The following is a 15,720-nucleotide window of genomic DNA, read 5'->3' on the forward strand; positions in this document are numbered from 1 at the left end:
CAAAAAACTTAAGGACTGACCTGGTTTAGTGTCCGGATTCCAGGAAGAGCTGGACGTGTCCGGGAGAACAGTGTGTACAAGGCAGAGGACACTGTGCCATCCATGGCACATGTACAATCCCTTCTCTCCCTGCAAGAGCTGTATTGTCAGCCACTGTCCTATGTACAGGCTACATGTGCACTGAGGGTTTATTCCTAGATGGTATGTCATACTGTGTACAGAGTGCCTGGGTTCTGATTGTGCTTCATACGTACTTGCTCTACTGTCATTGTTGCTGTGATCTGTGTGCACATCCTATATCCAGCATATTTAGGTGATGCCAGGTTATTCTTTGCCACTTGTGTCCCTGGATCATCTGTAAGAATTATGTTTTTTTTTTTTTTTTTCCTTTTTCTTTTAATTCTAAATGACACAATGGGGCATCATTTATAAATAACTTTTATGGCTGAGGATTCTGCATTTGGGAATCAGTGAGTGTGGATTTCTGCCTGTGTATAAGGCTAAGTGGGTAACTAGTATTTTTTTATTTTTTTTTGCATGTCTTCTGTTAATTTGCAGTCACCCCAATATCAGTTTACCAGCCTGCGTGTGATGGAAAGTCTAAGATGTCACTCTCTGAAACCTGCTTCTCTTTGTCGTTGTGCAAGATCTGTCTTTTGTATTTTTTTTTATTTATTTTTTGATTCTTTCTGGGGGGTTTTGTCAGGGTCTAACTTTTTTTTGTTGTCTGTGCGTTAGTTGTAAAATGGGTTGTTGGCTATTGGGGAAAGGAGGAAAAAAAAACCACAATGTTGAGATGATTTCCATAATCAATACCTGTTTGTAGGAAATCCTTTTCCCTTCATTTCCTGTACTTTTCAGCTGCCTGGACTGGCCATTCTCCCTCTATGGGTGCTGGGATTGATATCCACTGTTTAATAATCTCTCTCTGTACCGACATCAGGCTGTGGCTATGCATTGCTGTGTGTTTTGAATATTTGGGGGACATTGCATTGTAGTGTACATTCATACAGGGAAAGTATGTGGTTTGCTCTTCGAAATACTAGCTGCTTTCTAAATTCCTTTCCCTATTTTGACTTGTATGAGTCAGAAGCAGATTTAAGTAAAAAAATAAATATATTTTTAAAAACAAAACACAATGTGGGGGCTTTGACGTCTGCAGAGTCATCTATTTTTGGCTTTATTTCCCCACCTTGTGTCGAGGTCACCTTTTTTTACATGGCGCTGGTGTCAGAGGTTGACCATGGTTTGTTGTGAGGTTGCTGTTTACATTGACCAGCTGGAAATAGAGAATAGTTTCAGAGGATTTGCATCTCGGAGGTGAAAGGTATTGATGCTGAACATCCTCAGTCTCTCAGTTGGGTCAGTGAAGACCAATTTCCTCCCCACCCACCCCCTCGACCATCCTGGTATAATAACATTGCAATGTGCTTTACTAAATATTTTCCAATACTCGTGTCTCTGTCTTTCATTGTCACATCCAGATGTTGCATGTTTATTTTTATTTTTTTTTAAACAATGACATATATTCACTGTACATCCTGTTGACTTGTTTAGAATTTTTTTTTCTAAATTAGAATATTTTTTATTTTTTTCCTGTAGGGGTGCGTTTGTAAAATGCCTGTGTACGTATGTATATATATTTTTATTTTTTATTCAGGCTGTGAAAATAGCTTCAGGCTCCCATTTTCTTTGGTTCCTGTATAGTATCTGTGGATAGGCCCATCTGCCTGTTTACAAGTATTGAAAAATACCCCCTTTTTTTTAATTTTTTTGTATTATTTTTTTTACTTCACCCCCTACTTAATATGGAACGATTTTCCAGGGCTCCCTGATTGCCTTCTTAGGGTCACATCAAGTTCGAAACTGTGAAGGAAGGTGCAGGGGATGCTGGAATGAGAATAGCTGGCCGACAAAACGGGGTCAGCTCGTATTCTAAGAGGCGACATTCACAAAAAAAAGAGAGAAGAATACCAGCTGCTTTTGGTTTTTTAATCTTTCTGGCCCCTACCTCCCCTCCAGTTTCTCTCCCTCTTCATTTTTCACCGTGTCCCCTGTCTCTTGTGTTGCAGATTGCGACCTGCCTGTGAAGTATTTGCTCTACAGCTTAGCTTAAAAACAAAACCAGCAAAATCCTATTGAATTCAGGCAAATAAGGTTAGGTCTGTAGATCATATTACAAAGCAGTTTTGAATATGTTGCCCGTCCATCAGACCAGTTATTCCTGCTGCTATAACTTGGGGGAGAAAAAAAAAAAGACATTTAAATTGTAATTTGTTAGTACAAGAAATGGAAAGTATTTTAAGCTCTTTTTCTGCCTGATAATTCAACGTGAGCCCAGCCCTTTTTTTTTTTTCTCTCTTTTATATCATTTTTTTTTTTTTTTATTCATTGCATTTGAGATACATTTTTGTGATGAATGTAAGGTAGGAAATTATAGGCTGCTGGTTGCAGTAGTGCTTTGTTTTTATGTTTTTAATTTTTGTATTTTTTTATTCCCAGCCACCATATTTTATTACAAGCGTGTGTCTTTCTGTATGTTGGAAGGGAGTTGAGCACGATTCTGCGGTTTTGCAGTTAAACAATATGTTATCGTGTTTGTAATCACTAAATCATTGTCGTTGTTATGAATTTACAGTTTGGGGGGGGAGGGGGGGTTATTGCATTGAGTGTTAGATACGTGTGTGCTTGATATGTTGCCACTACCAATCCCCTGTTGCGCAAACCACCTGGGTGTTATAGCCCACACTCAGGGCACGACTTTGATTTGTAATAATGGACTAGTGAGTTTACAGTCATTTATCTGGGGATGCGATAACGTTAAGGCCTTGCATCCAGTTAGTAGCGATGTTACAACCATTTTTATTTTTATAACATCTTTATTTTTTTTATTTTTTTTTATATATATATTTTTTTTTTGAACACATCACATTGGACTTTCATCAACGATATCCAGCCGAGTCATGGAATTTTGGGGATATTACCATTCTGTATTATCATACATATTGCCTCCTAGATGAGTTCTGTCGCAGGAGACGTGGATATCGCCGCTTTCTGTACGCTGTACCGATTTAAATAATTTTAAGTGTAGATGCCCCGATGGTGCCCTTTTTAGCCCCCCTTCCAATATATATAAATTTATTTATTTTTTCAAATTATTATGTAACAGAATCCAAAGCTGCATTAAAAATTCAGTATTACAGGCTGATTGTAATGCTGCCTCATTAGGAGCTCTGTCTGGCCCTGTATTAAGTCAAACACAAGCCAGGGCTTTTAGATTTTAAACACCAATAAATATTAAGTATCTGAACATGAAAACCTGCAGTTGTCGATGCATCTGGCTCAATCATCTTTTTTTTCTAAAAATGGATGTTTGTTAGTCTGTCTCACATATTGGATTTAAAAAATAAATAAATATATATATATATTTTTTTTTTATTATTGAACTGATTTTATCAATTGAAGTTGTCATTTTCATATTTTAATGTTGTTTGTTTTTTTTTTGCTATTTGTGCAATCTGAATTACACACATTTTCAAGAATGTGTATCGTTGGAATGGAATACGTGTCTGGGTGTTGTGTTTAAGTAAAGGAGAAATAAAATCATATTTGCGGACAGCATCCCCCCCTTCCTCCGCTTTCCCTGCTCCTCACTTTCTCCAATTCTTTATTTCATTTCGGAAAGAAAGGGGGGGGGGGGGGGGGAGAGAAGGAAAACATTGTGCAATGAATGTCCAAATCATTTGCAAATCCCCAACTCTGACAGTTTCATGCTGAGAGAAGCGAAAGTAGACCCCCCTCCTCTCCCCTTCTATCCATTTGGGTTTATAAATTGTTCTGTGATTTATTTATTTTTTTTAAACCAGCTCTGTTTGCTTTCATTTGTCATTTATGTGGTGTTTTTATTTGTGTTATCTCACTTACCTGAATTATTCCTTTTTTTTTATTATTATTTATTTTTATTTGTGGCCTACACCCGATATGAACCAGATTAAGGCATTTAGGAGCCAGGGGTTCAAACCTTCTTCTCTCTTTTTTTTTTTTTTTTTTTTCTTTTATTCTTGGTGATCTTTAGTAACCAGCAATGGCTGAAAGTGCTTCTGTGTGTTGACACTTTGGCTTGCTGTGACACCCTAGGGTAAACTCTTAGTGCCCCCTCTGCCGCTGGTCTTTTGTTCAATGAGAATTGAGCTAAGGTGCTTTTTCAGTGTGACTGCAGGGGACCAGGAGATTCATGTGCTCCCAGGTTTCAGAAATCCATACGAGCTTTCGTTGTATGAGAATAAAAGCCAGATTATTAGCAGTACAGCATAACATAGAAGTGGACCGGTTCCCTCCAAACGCTGTGGATTTCAGAATTTCCTATGTGTGTGGTTTTTTTATTCTACTTTTGTGTGTAACTGGAAATTCTATTTTGTGCACTCATTTAACTACATCATGTCCATTTCTACTTTTGTGATGAGTTGGAAAATGTTTTCAGATGGAAGTAAGTACCAATTTTTTGGTACATTAACTTAAATTTTTATGACAATATATTATACATCAGATGCCTCCCCTCCTCTCACCACTTTGTACCCTTTTCTCTTAGTTCTCATTAAGCATAACTCTGTAGTGTCGCATGTATTATGGCCTTAAGAAAACATGCAGAATGCCAAGACACTATCCTGTTAGCATCCACTAGGTTCTGGGAGGGTTTACAAAAAATAAAAAGGTTATTTCCCTCCCCAAGAGAGCTGTAATTTTGCCCCCTTCATTTACTATATAGAACACATGAAAGAATGGCGTTGCTCGAAATACTATTTTTTTTTTTCTTCTTTTGTTCTCCTCTAGACTGTAATCTCTCCCACTGTGTATTTTTTTTTTTTTATTATTATTTTATTTATTTATTTTTTTATTTACTTTTTTATTTTTTTAATGACCTAAGCTTTCGTGTGCACCTTTTCCAGAAGCCGTCTGATCTTCGTCAACCTATCTCTCTTCTCCATTGCTCTCCGGTAGCAATCAAAATTGGTGTCTGTACTGGCAATGTCATTTTTTTTTCCCTGTCCTGTCCGTTCTTATTTTATACCTGTGCCGATTTTATCCTCCTTTCCGGTGGTTGATGATTTGAAATCAGTTTGGAGACGTGAAGTCATCTATTATTCTCTCAATATTTTTCATGCCAGTGTGTTTTTACGTCGCGTTGTGTATTTGCACGGAGAGGTTTAGCTTCTATTTTTGCTTCTACGTTACTGTAGAGTTCAAGGGTGACTTATGGGGCTGATTTTGGTTTGTGTCGGCGCCGGTTATACTTTGCACCCGGATTGCTGAACCCTCGGCCGATTTCCCAGTGACGTTTCATTATTAACACCCCCTGCCCCCCCCCCCCCCCAACTTCACTACCACCAAACCCGCCTTCGTCTGTTCTGAATATCCAGGTTTTTTTTTTTAAAAAAAAGCTGTGCGTTGGTCTCCACAGCAACAGGACCTGAATGGCATTTATCAAGATATATAGATATATAATAATTTACTCGGGCATTGTTATGCAGAGAAAGCTTGACATTATCAGTTCTGTATAGTTCTACCTGTCTGCAATTAAGTACTCCTACCTGTACCACACCAGCCTTGCATTAACCCCGACCCCTAAACATTGCTTTTTGTCTTACGCCTCCATGACAGGATTCCGTGCGTAATTCCTTAAAACCTGGTGCGAGCATATGACCAAGTGTTCCGATAATCTAGCTGTATCGGAGCCTACTCGTTTTTTTTTTTTGTTTTGTAGTGATGGCTACTTCCTCCACAGAGGACTATATCGGATTATACAGACAGGGCAGCTTTCTTCAGACCGTAATTTCAATAAGATATACGGTGCCTCGGAATTGGTGCAGTGAATACCTAATAGCTGCTATCTTTATGGGTGACATAATTAGCCTCTCCTCTATTTATGACACAGTTTCTTCGCACTGACCACTCAGATTTACCTACGTTTTTGCCACCGCTTTAATGTTTTGTTCTTTGCTAGTAATTCTGATGTTGCATCGGAGGAGGAGGAGGGAAAGAATAAGAAACCAGGTTCTGTATTTTCAATGACCAAATCACTGGAGACGTACGGCGAAGAGAGATCTGGCTTAATTATGGTATGGCCCATATTATAGTTATTTCAAGGGCTCTGTAAAACAGGGTTTGATTTCCAGCGTGATTGTTCTGACTTGACCCAACCCCCTTATTACACGGCGCAGCGTGATTCTGCGGCGAATATGATTGGTGGGCAGGCTCGCCTTTTCATGCATGATGAAGTGGACTCGTTTTCGATCCCTTCATGATGCGTCTTATACGATAGCATAATGGAAGTTGGGAGATAATAAACTGGGGGCCTTCCTGTGGGTACATGTAGTGGCTGCAATGTTGTGAGGACGTTCCCTCTAATGTATTTGAAATGTACTCGCCCTGTTGTGTGAGTGACTCCCACAGGCCTCAGAGGGCAGCCTGAGTGTCAGTCAATTGATTTGGCCTAGTGAATTGCTGGTCGTTACGTTCTACTTTATCCCTGTCGTATGTATATAGGTTACTAGGACATCCTAGAACATTACCACGTTCATATCTGACTCGGCATATCCAAGGTGGATCCTTTTTTAGGGCTTACAGTTGCCGGTGAACCAGGATTAATAACTGGGCAGAACAATAACACTGATAATTGTACTTTAATGGTGACCACGGTCTTCTCCAGTATACTGTCTGACTTCTGGCTGTGATTTGCTCACTGAGCTCCCTGGCAAGAGCGGTCTCATTTAACCACTGCTCGGATCACCGTATAACTGAGAGCAGCCACAGTAAGGGGGGTGGGGGGGTCTACAGCCTTATAAGCCTTCTGTACACCTTTTTTTTTTTTTTATTATCTGTGTTTTATGCCAATGGTTAAAGGATAACACCGCAAACTGCCTTCTGCATGTGATGTAAGATCATGTAAACTGTCGGAAAGGATGGTTCTCAGGTCGGAGATGGTAAAACAAGCTTAAGTTTTAGAGATGCCACCTTTGATCGAACAATGCAGTTTGGTGTAACGGATTTGCTGCTAAAGATGTTTTTGTTTAATGTTAATTGTAAACTTTTTTTTTATTTTTCCAATGATTTACATAGTGATACTCACTCTACAATTCAAGGGTTTGAAAAGTGTTGCTTATTAGGAGGTAACTGGTTGCGATAAATGGATTTTTTTTTAAATTGAACCAAAGCCCCTGTCCTGTAGTTGATAGCACATGGGCCTAATATCTTGGCCAAAGAGGCCAGGTAAGGCCATACGCCTATCACCTCACTCTATGGAAGAGTTGTCATGTGACACAACAGGGGCTGTCCTGTCTTGTAGTGTCTTCAGTCAGCTGCTCATCACCTACAGAACAGTAGATTATGAGAACAGCCAGTTCTCAGGAAGATGGAGCTTTTCAGCATTGAGAATTTTACATGATGGTTTTTTTTTTTTTATTTCTTTCTAACAAGTTCAATTGTCACCTCTATGCTGACTCGTCTGTATTAATAACAGTGGGTGCAAAACTTTTTGGGGGGTTGGGGGGGGGGGGGGGAGTAGAGAAAGACGGGTTTGTTGGAAAAAGTTAACTTTTTTTTTTTTACATTTTTGTCCTAATCTTTCTGCAGAACTCGCTCCTAGCCTTTGTATTAGAAGTATATAATACTGCACTTTTGCCTTTTACGCGTTCATGTGAAATTGCAATGGAGTGAAAGCCAAAAGTATCTTTTTAAAAAAAAAAATGCAGCCTTGATCTGCTGTTTAGTTTGGTCATGTCCTTGCTGGAATCTCTGCATATGATCCCTTGGGGCGCAGCGATCCCTTTCTACCCTTATTTCCCAGGGTGGCCCTTCTGCTCCTGTGCTCGGCAAGGCTGTCATCGAATCCGTTTAATGGCTGTAAAACAACAACACATTCTACAATGCCTCATCATGAAGGATCTATCTGATGGCTAATTATGCACGGCTTCTTAATTGTGTGTCCCGAAAATCAAGCCAACCACTCCCTCCCCATGGACTCTTCAAATAGAAGAAGGTTCTCTGGGTACAGTGACTCTCACTCCTGGAGGTAGCGATATTGTGGGCCCTAGGTGCATCTTGTCTATAAATGTTCCCTTGTGCCAGCATTGGAATGTCTGTACTGTCCCGAATGTATCTCCATGATCTGTCATTAGTCTAGATTCAGAGATCAGCAAGTTGCTATTGAGATAACTGTGTATGTAGGGCTGCTGTTCATTCTGCACACCAGCTGCTTGGTCCAGACCTGTACTCCCTTATCTGATCATGGCACAATCCCAGCCCCCCCCCCCACCTCAGCCCCTCCCAATCTGGCAGTGATCTGGGTGTCCTCTAAATATTTCTCCTCTTTCCTGGCACCGTGCCCCTCCCTCCTTCACATGGATCCTCTCTTCCCCTTTGTCTGGTACAGCATCGGTGTGTAACTGGCAGTTTAGTTGTGCAAAGATTGATTCCGATAAATGCTTTACTTTAACCGGTTAATGAAAACAATATATCTTCTTCTTCTTCTTCTTCTTTGAGTTGAATTGTGGAATAAAATCGTATCAAAGCTTCAGTGATGTGTTTAATTATTGTCCTATGTATAAAAATAGTGTCCACTAGTAATGTTTTCTCCATGCCACAGTCCATGGGGTAGTTTGATTCCCCCCCCCCCTTCCACTCCCTTTTATTATGAAGTGACAATAGGCCAAAATTCAGAGGAACCCATAGTGTGTTGGGATCTGTTCAATACATAATCTTGGAGCTGATTATAGATGCCCAGCGCTCTCAAGGTACAGCCTGAGATCCTCACAGACCTGTCCTTCTGCATTCTTCTCTAATTTCCTTTTATTAACATAAAACTTTGTTCTGCTTCTTGTAGCAACAGGATTATAGGCAATCAAAGGGGCCGAGGGGAGTGGGGCTTTCTGAATGCGTTCTGACTTTGCATGACATCAGCCCCTCTCCTCCCTGCGGGCTTCACTTTTACCCCCTCGTTCTTCCTCCGCCCCAAGTGCACACAGGTTTTTTTTTTTTCTTTTTTTCTTATCCTTCCTCTTCCTTGTAGGGTGCAAACGGCATTTACATTAACAACCGGCAACTATTCTCTTATCTGATTGTCTCTCAATAAATCAGGACATGTCTGAGTTAATCCCACTACAGTAAGAATGTAGATTTAATCCAGGACTGTAACAAGGCAGCGGCCTTCTTTCTCCCTTTGTCCCATATTGATAATTCCAGCCAAAAACTAAAATAAAATAGGACTATAAGACCTCATACCCAGTGGCCGGTAGAAAAGTAAGTCCGTGTTGACATATGGTTGTTCCTTGGTTGTTGCCTCTTCTTCCCCAATGCGTTTACTTGTGGTGATTGGAGCAGGCAGCGTTTGGAACGTTGCACCGGTTACAGCGCCGGTGGGTATATGGGGGTCGTTGCTTTCTATTTTCAGCCCTGGTTATGTGCTTGTAGTGCAGCGCACAAGATCGGCTGGAGTAGGTTTTAGGCCTGACTTGGTGCAAAGTCCGCAGCACACGTAGTAGTTGCAAACTTGCCGAATTTGACTGCAGCTTAAATTCCGGTTTCCTGCAGCTTCTTCAATGATCTGTTTTACCATAACGATGTATGTTTGTCCCCTGATGTTTGTGTTAAACCGTCTGGGGGGCTGCTCTTGTCTCCCTGTACGTCTGCCCGATATGCTGATCCTTTTTGGTTTTGGAGTTTGACCCCATGTAGATCTGACAGACGATGAAGTGAAAGCTGGAGAGCATCCAGTCTCCATAGTGACCAGAAAGCATCCTGTGGGGGGGGGGCGCGGGGACTCTTTGTCCTGACTTCTGTGCAGAGTGATGTTCCAGCTTCCTGATCTCCTAGAGTATCTTGTGCTCTTTCTCTTTCCCTCTTCTGTCCCATCTGACGTTTTGTATTTTTAGTTTATTTGTTAGGTTTTTGTTGTTGTTCAGACAATTATGAATACAGCAGCTTTTTTTCACAACCCACACATACATTACTGCTGTCACTTTCAACTTTTCTGTTTTTGTCTTTCTTTTAACTTTTAATCCGCCAGCGTTTAGATGTACATCGCTGCCAACCGTCCCTAAATTCCAACGACAGTCCCAGCTCTAAAGGATTTGTCCCTGGCACAGAATATTCTGCCCTGGTACCTGTCATGCACGTGGTCGGTATATTTAGAACTGGCGTGTACCTGTCGTCCCAGGGGGCTGGTTGCTGGCCTAAGGCTAGATGGGGTTTTATTTTCTCCCACATCGGTCCCCAGAGCACTTGGTGCTAATCAGGGTATTTGCTTTGATTTGTTTACGACGGTGTTAAAATGTAAACAGCCCCAATTCCCTCCCTCAGTGCCATCAAACTCCATCAATTAATCTGTTTGAATGTGAAAAGGATTGGAGCTTCCCTGTGGGGTTAATGTTTTTTTCACACATCCTCTACAGCATCAACAAGGAGGTCTGTAAGATGCCTGGGGAGGATTAGTGACCTCACGCCCCTGGAATGGTGCCCCCCCCCCCAGAGACTACAGTGTGGGCTTCTGGGGATTTGTCTCTATTAGTTTCCAGGTAGATCCTCTGTGTCACCTTTGGAGACAGAACAGAAGTGATCTGTAGAGCTCCTAGTGTAGGAATTTGGTGGGGTGGGGGGGATATACGGAGGTGACTGTACACACTAAGGGTAAATGGTGATTTGTACTCATAGATATGTCGTCATCTGACGAGGAGAGGCTCTTCTTTCTAGCTGAATAATGATCAGGGTGTGGACCAGACGTAGCAGCCAGTCAGACTAATCTTGAACCTGTCGTGAGCCTTTGTTGCCAAGAAATTAGTCCCGAAAACTTAGGAGCAGACAGAAGAAAGTTGCTACCTGGTGTATTAGACCTACTAATGTACACTAGGCTGTAGGCAACTTGTGGAACTATAAGTTCCTGTATGTGACAGGGTTGTGGCAAATACTTGTTGCTTATGTCTACTATATAATGACAGAGCAATGTTCTAACCACAACGGGCACTTAGAGGGCTCCTTTGCCTGTCCCTCTAAACATTATTTTGCATTGGTGGCGATTGGACCTTGCAGACATATCTGTATAGATGAAGTATATACACCAGTCAGCCGCAACATTAAAACTACTGACAAGTGAAGAGAATAAGATTGATTATCTTGATACAATGTCACCTGTCATGGGGTAGGATGCATTAGGCAGGAAGTCTAGTCAGTTCTTGAAGTTGTTGTGTTGGAAGCAGGAAGCAATGGGCGAGCGTAAGGATCTAAGCGACTTTGACAAGGGCCAAATTGTTTTTTGCTAGACGACTGGGTCAGAGCATCTCCTACACGGCAGGACTTGTGGGGTGTTCCCGGTATGCAGTGGTTGGTACCTACCAAAAGTGGTTCATGGGAGGAGAACTGGCGACAGGGTCATGGGCGCCCAAGGCTCATTGATCCGTGTGAGAAGCCAAGGCTAGCCCGTCTGGTCCAATCCCACAGAAGAGCTACTGTAGCACAGATTGCTGAAGAAGTTAATGCCGGCTATGATTGACAGGTGTCAGAACACACAGAGCATTGCAGCTTGCTGCAGACCGCTCAGAGTGCTCATGATGACTGCTGAAGTCATGTCATTTAATTTTTTTAAATTTATTTATTTTGTACAGTCTGGTAGGAATCCTTTGCTGCATACATTGAACCTATCACCCCTCCCCCCCCCCCCTCCTCCCATCCACTACCCATGTAGTCTCTAAATTAAAATTGGTCTATTGGTCCAATTGTTACTATGTCAAGCTGTGTAAGCGGGGAGCCCACTAGCATCAAATAATGTGGTGAGAGATGTGGGGACTAATTAGCACGCACCTCCTCATTAGAGCGTTATTGTTTTTGTCTGGCAGTGTGTAAGTACTGGATACTTGTCTCAATGAAATGCAAAACAGCAATTAAACATAGACCTGTAGGTACGATGCAGGGACGTCGATGCCAGGGTGGCAGAAGCTGTCTGCTTATGAAGGGGACATTTATATGCCCTCCCGTGATGTAATCACTATATCCTTACCAGCCGCCTCTTGTTTTTTGTTTTTTTTGCTTAGTCTTCTCCCCCCCTCCCCGTACTTACAATTATGCTTCTACGCCTTAAACAAGGCACACAGTCACAAAAGCTGCTTGCATGTATCCTATTTGCAAGCCTGAAATGGGAAACAAGTACCATTGTAGAAAATGTATTTCCCAATCGTCCTCCATAACGACCATTTCATCACTGTCCTCCGCGTGCAGGGCTGCTTACACGCTCTTTATTTATTAAATTTAAGCCATATCTGATGATTTCTGATAAATTGATAAGAGGAATTGTGTGAGTCAATAGAGATGTAGACAGTTTGCCAATAGAACCCCAGAGCTATTGATCCGGCAGTAAATTAAAGTCTTACTTAGAAGCTGCCGATATTTCTAATCTCTTCGCTCACCAATTACAGGCTTGCGGCTACCTTCAGCCTGGGGGTAGAGAAACGCAGCAGGACGGAGGCGAGGGACGGGGGTTTTGGGCTCTTTCTCACACTGGTACCTTTTCGAGTCATTTTCGTATTTATTTATTTTTGTAAAAGTTGGTGGCAAAAAAATAAAACGGCCGCTTAGAGTGGAATAATAGGATCAGTTATCTGAAGTGATGGCTTCTCCAGTGATCATTTGGCTGATAAGCCTCTTTTAGGATAGAAAGCCAGCAGTCAGCTTTCAGGTTGGGGGGGGGGGATAAAAAAATCTCTTGGTAAATGCTGTGTTCTTTCTAATACCCCAGAGCGAAAATCAATGGGAGGTGTAATTCCTACACTTGTCCTGCAGTGTCTTTCATGTGCTGAGCCTGATCTCCCCGCCGCAGCTGCGGGCCAGTGGTATCTGCGCCAGGGCCCAGCTTGTTCGCTCCGAGCATCCTGGGGGTGCATCCGTTTGCGTGGCCCTCGAACAACTTGGGGGGGTCTGGAGATATTTCTCTAGCCACAGAACAGTGCTGACTATTTTGCATGGTTAAAGCGCCCCTCTGACCTTGACGATGGCTATTGACTTTGGTGAAAGTGTACGTCTGGATGTGACATATCATCTCTGTGCCTGCGCGGCACGAGGATGGATGGCCAAGGAATGTGTGAGGCCGGGCAGTGTATTAAACAAGACTTGAGTGCAGGAGGCTAGTATATCAGAGGAAGAGATAAGGAGAGCTCCCTGATTGTGGATCAATAAAGGTTAGTGACATCATATCTCAAAGTGAGAGAGCCTTCTTAATGCAGCTCTATTTATCAGATGGGGCTAGAAGCCAGTAACCCTTCTCTCACCTGTCATGCTACTCTGTTCCCTTATGTCCTAAAGCACAGAGAGGATGACACACAGGAAAATAAAAAGACTGCAGTATGTTTTTTGGAGCAGTTACCAAGCGAATCTGCAGAGTACAGTCATCCTTCTGGCTTCCTCTCTCCGTTGCATTGTGTGTTTGTGTGTGTGTGTGTGTGTGTACATTGTTGTGTGTGGGTTGGTGCAGAATGTTTGTTCATACAGGCTTGCTGAGGTATCTGTCTAGGAAATGACTTGGGAGCGCTCCAGTAAGGCCTCACTTCCTGACACAATGATGACTCGACAGCCAAGTTCGTGTCCTTTTGGAGGGGGAGTGACTGCAGAGGCAGATGTGAATCAGTAAGTGTAAAGCGTGGCTTATAAAACAGGTTTGGGCAGGTAGCAGAAAGAGAGGGGGGGGGTGAGCAAGAGCGAGCGAGTGCGCACTCCAGTAGATGACAGAGACTCGGGCAAGTGGCTGCCCTGCCTGCGTCGCTCGCTTGCCCGCCTGGCACAACTCTTGCGTGCTGTCTGCTGCAGAACGTCTTGGCTCTCCGTGCAGCACGCCTTTGGCTCTGCGCCTGCATGTGACGTACCCTGGCTCACAGACAGACTTGGAAGGCAGCAGAGAGCCCCGGGGCTTTCACATAAGCGGGCACCGTGCCACTAGTGTTCAGCGGTTTTTGAATCTTTCCTTTACCTGCAGCGGTCTTATTCTGACAGCTGCCACCTGTGCAAACTCTGGCAGGTTGTATCCATAGGAAATTGTAAAAAAAAAAAAAAAAAAGAAAGGTGTACAATATTTAGATTTTGCACAACAGTGATGGTTACTATGGCTTACTCAGACACACACAGCAGGTTGCATCGTTCTGCAGCATCAGTGATGTCTGTCTGTGAGATGCTCCCTGTGCAGGGGCTAGTATTTTAGTATTTGCCCAGTGGGTGAGCGCAGTCACTTGGGGGTGCTGTAATATGATCTTGTATTACAGGAGAGGGGTGGGGTGGGACGGAGACTTGGCAGGTCCTAGTGCCGGGTCAGTAGGAGGGTCTACCAGCTGTGTGCTGCCCTAAGGTTTACAGCATCTTACCTACGGATTATAATATTAATTACCGTCCAGACAAAGAAGGATTTATTGAAACGGCTCTAGTCTTTTCCTAGCTCTTTCCTGTGAGAAGTGGCCTTCTTGCATTTTCAGCCTGAGTGCTGCAGGTCTATGGGGGTGGGGGGGGGGGGGGTTTACCTCTGGGAGATGAGAATAAAGGAACAGCACTTAATGTTAACCCCATGCGCCCCAGGATGGTCTGCAGAGCTGGATAATTACACTACAAATAGTAACGGATACATGTAATCGTTAAGGTGTCCATAGACGGCTGACCATATCGCTGTCTGACGAAAAATACCTTACTGCAGCCATTGCTAAAGGTCTCGCGCGCACTGGCACAGAGTGGTTTTCCGGAACGCATCTTGCTCCATTCAGAGTGTTTGACGCACGTTGGGGTCAATAGAGTGACTTCTAAGTGACCCGAATGCAATTAAAAACAATGTTTATCAATTGCGTCTTTTTCCAGTGGCTACCCAGCCAACGGTGTTACTCCCATCACTGGTGTGGAACAGCTTTCCCTATAATTGATACATGTTCTGCAGTATTTGGAGGACCGTATCTTCCTCCAGAATTTCTCAGCAGCAGGAATCCTAGACACAGTTTGCTTAGTGCACAGATAGCACCGGGGTAACCTGGATCGGTGGGCTAAGAAGAAGCAGGTGCAAACAGGTACATTTGGAAGAGTCTAATGCAGTCTGATCACTTTTGCAATCGGTGACACAGAACTGTCCGATTCTTAAAGTGTTGACTTCCGACTTCAAAGACTTGTGTTTGTCCACACGGTCATAGGATTGTCTGCTCCCGAGGTGGAGCCTTCCTTCTAGGGTAGCGTGCGGCAGGGATCCTGCAGCTGGGTGCTGCTTGTATTTTGCCTTGGGTGCCTCTCTCTCTCTCCCTCCCCCCTCTCTCTTTCTCTTTCTCTCCCTCTCTTCTCTCTTTCTCAGGAATCTGCGTTTAACTTGATGATTTACTTTGAAGTTGCCGAGAGACTGAACGGTGAGAGGAGTTGGAGCCGCCGCTGGCGTTTCCTTCATTGTGGGCAGGCAGAGATGTGCCCGGGCTGAAGGAGCAGAGCCTGCGCCAAGTCCTAATTAAACCTAATCACACTGACAATGATACAAACAGGTGTTACCAGGGCAAATAAACCGTGTCAAAACACCGGCGCCCCTCCCTCAGCCTGCAGGTGTTCTCTGCTTTCAGCCCTGGTACCCTGCTAGGGATGGAGGTTTTCTTTAATTTTTAGGGTCTATGCAATTATCCTAATAAACAGTTTTATCATCTTCCCAGCAATCAATATTGTGGCTGAGGCTGGTGT

General features: G+C 43.1%; 1 protein-coding gene across 3 annotated transcripts in view; it reads left to right on the forward strand.

The window, feature by feature from the left end:
* Positions 1-15,720, forward strand: part of ZFHX3 (zinc finger homeobox 3) — a 381,355-nt gene that overhangs the window by 315,898 nt on the left and 49,737 nt on the right. The window lies entirely within an intron of this gene.

The sequence above is a fragment of the Mixophyes fleayi genome, chromosome 10, assembly GCF_038048845.1.
Source record: "Mixophyes fleayi isolate aMixFle1 chromosome 10, aMixFle1.hap1, whole genome shotgun sequence".
Taxonomy (NCBI): domain Eukaryota; kingdom Metazoa; phylum Chordata; class Amphibia; order Anura; family Limnodynastidae; genus Mixophyes; species Mixophyes fleayi.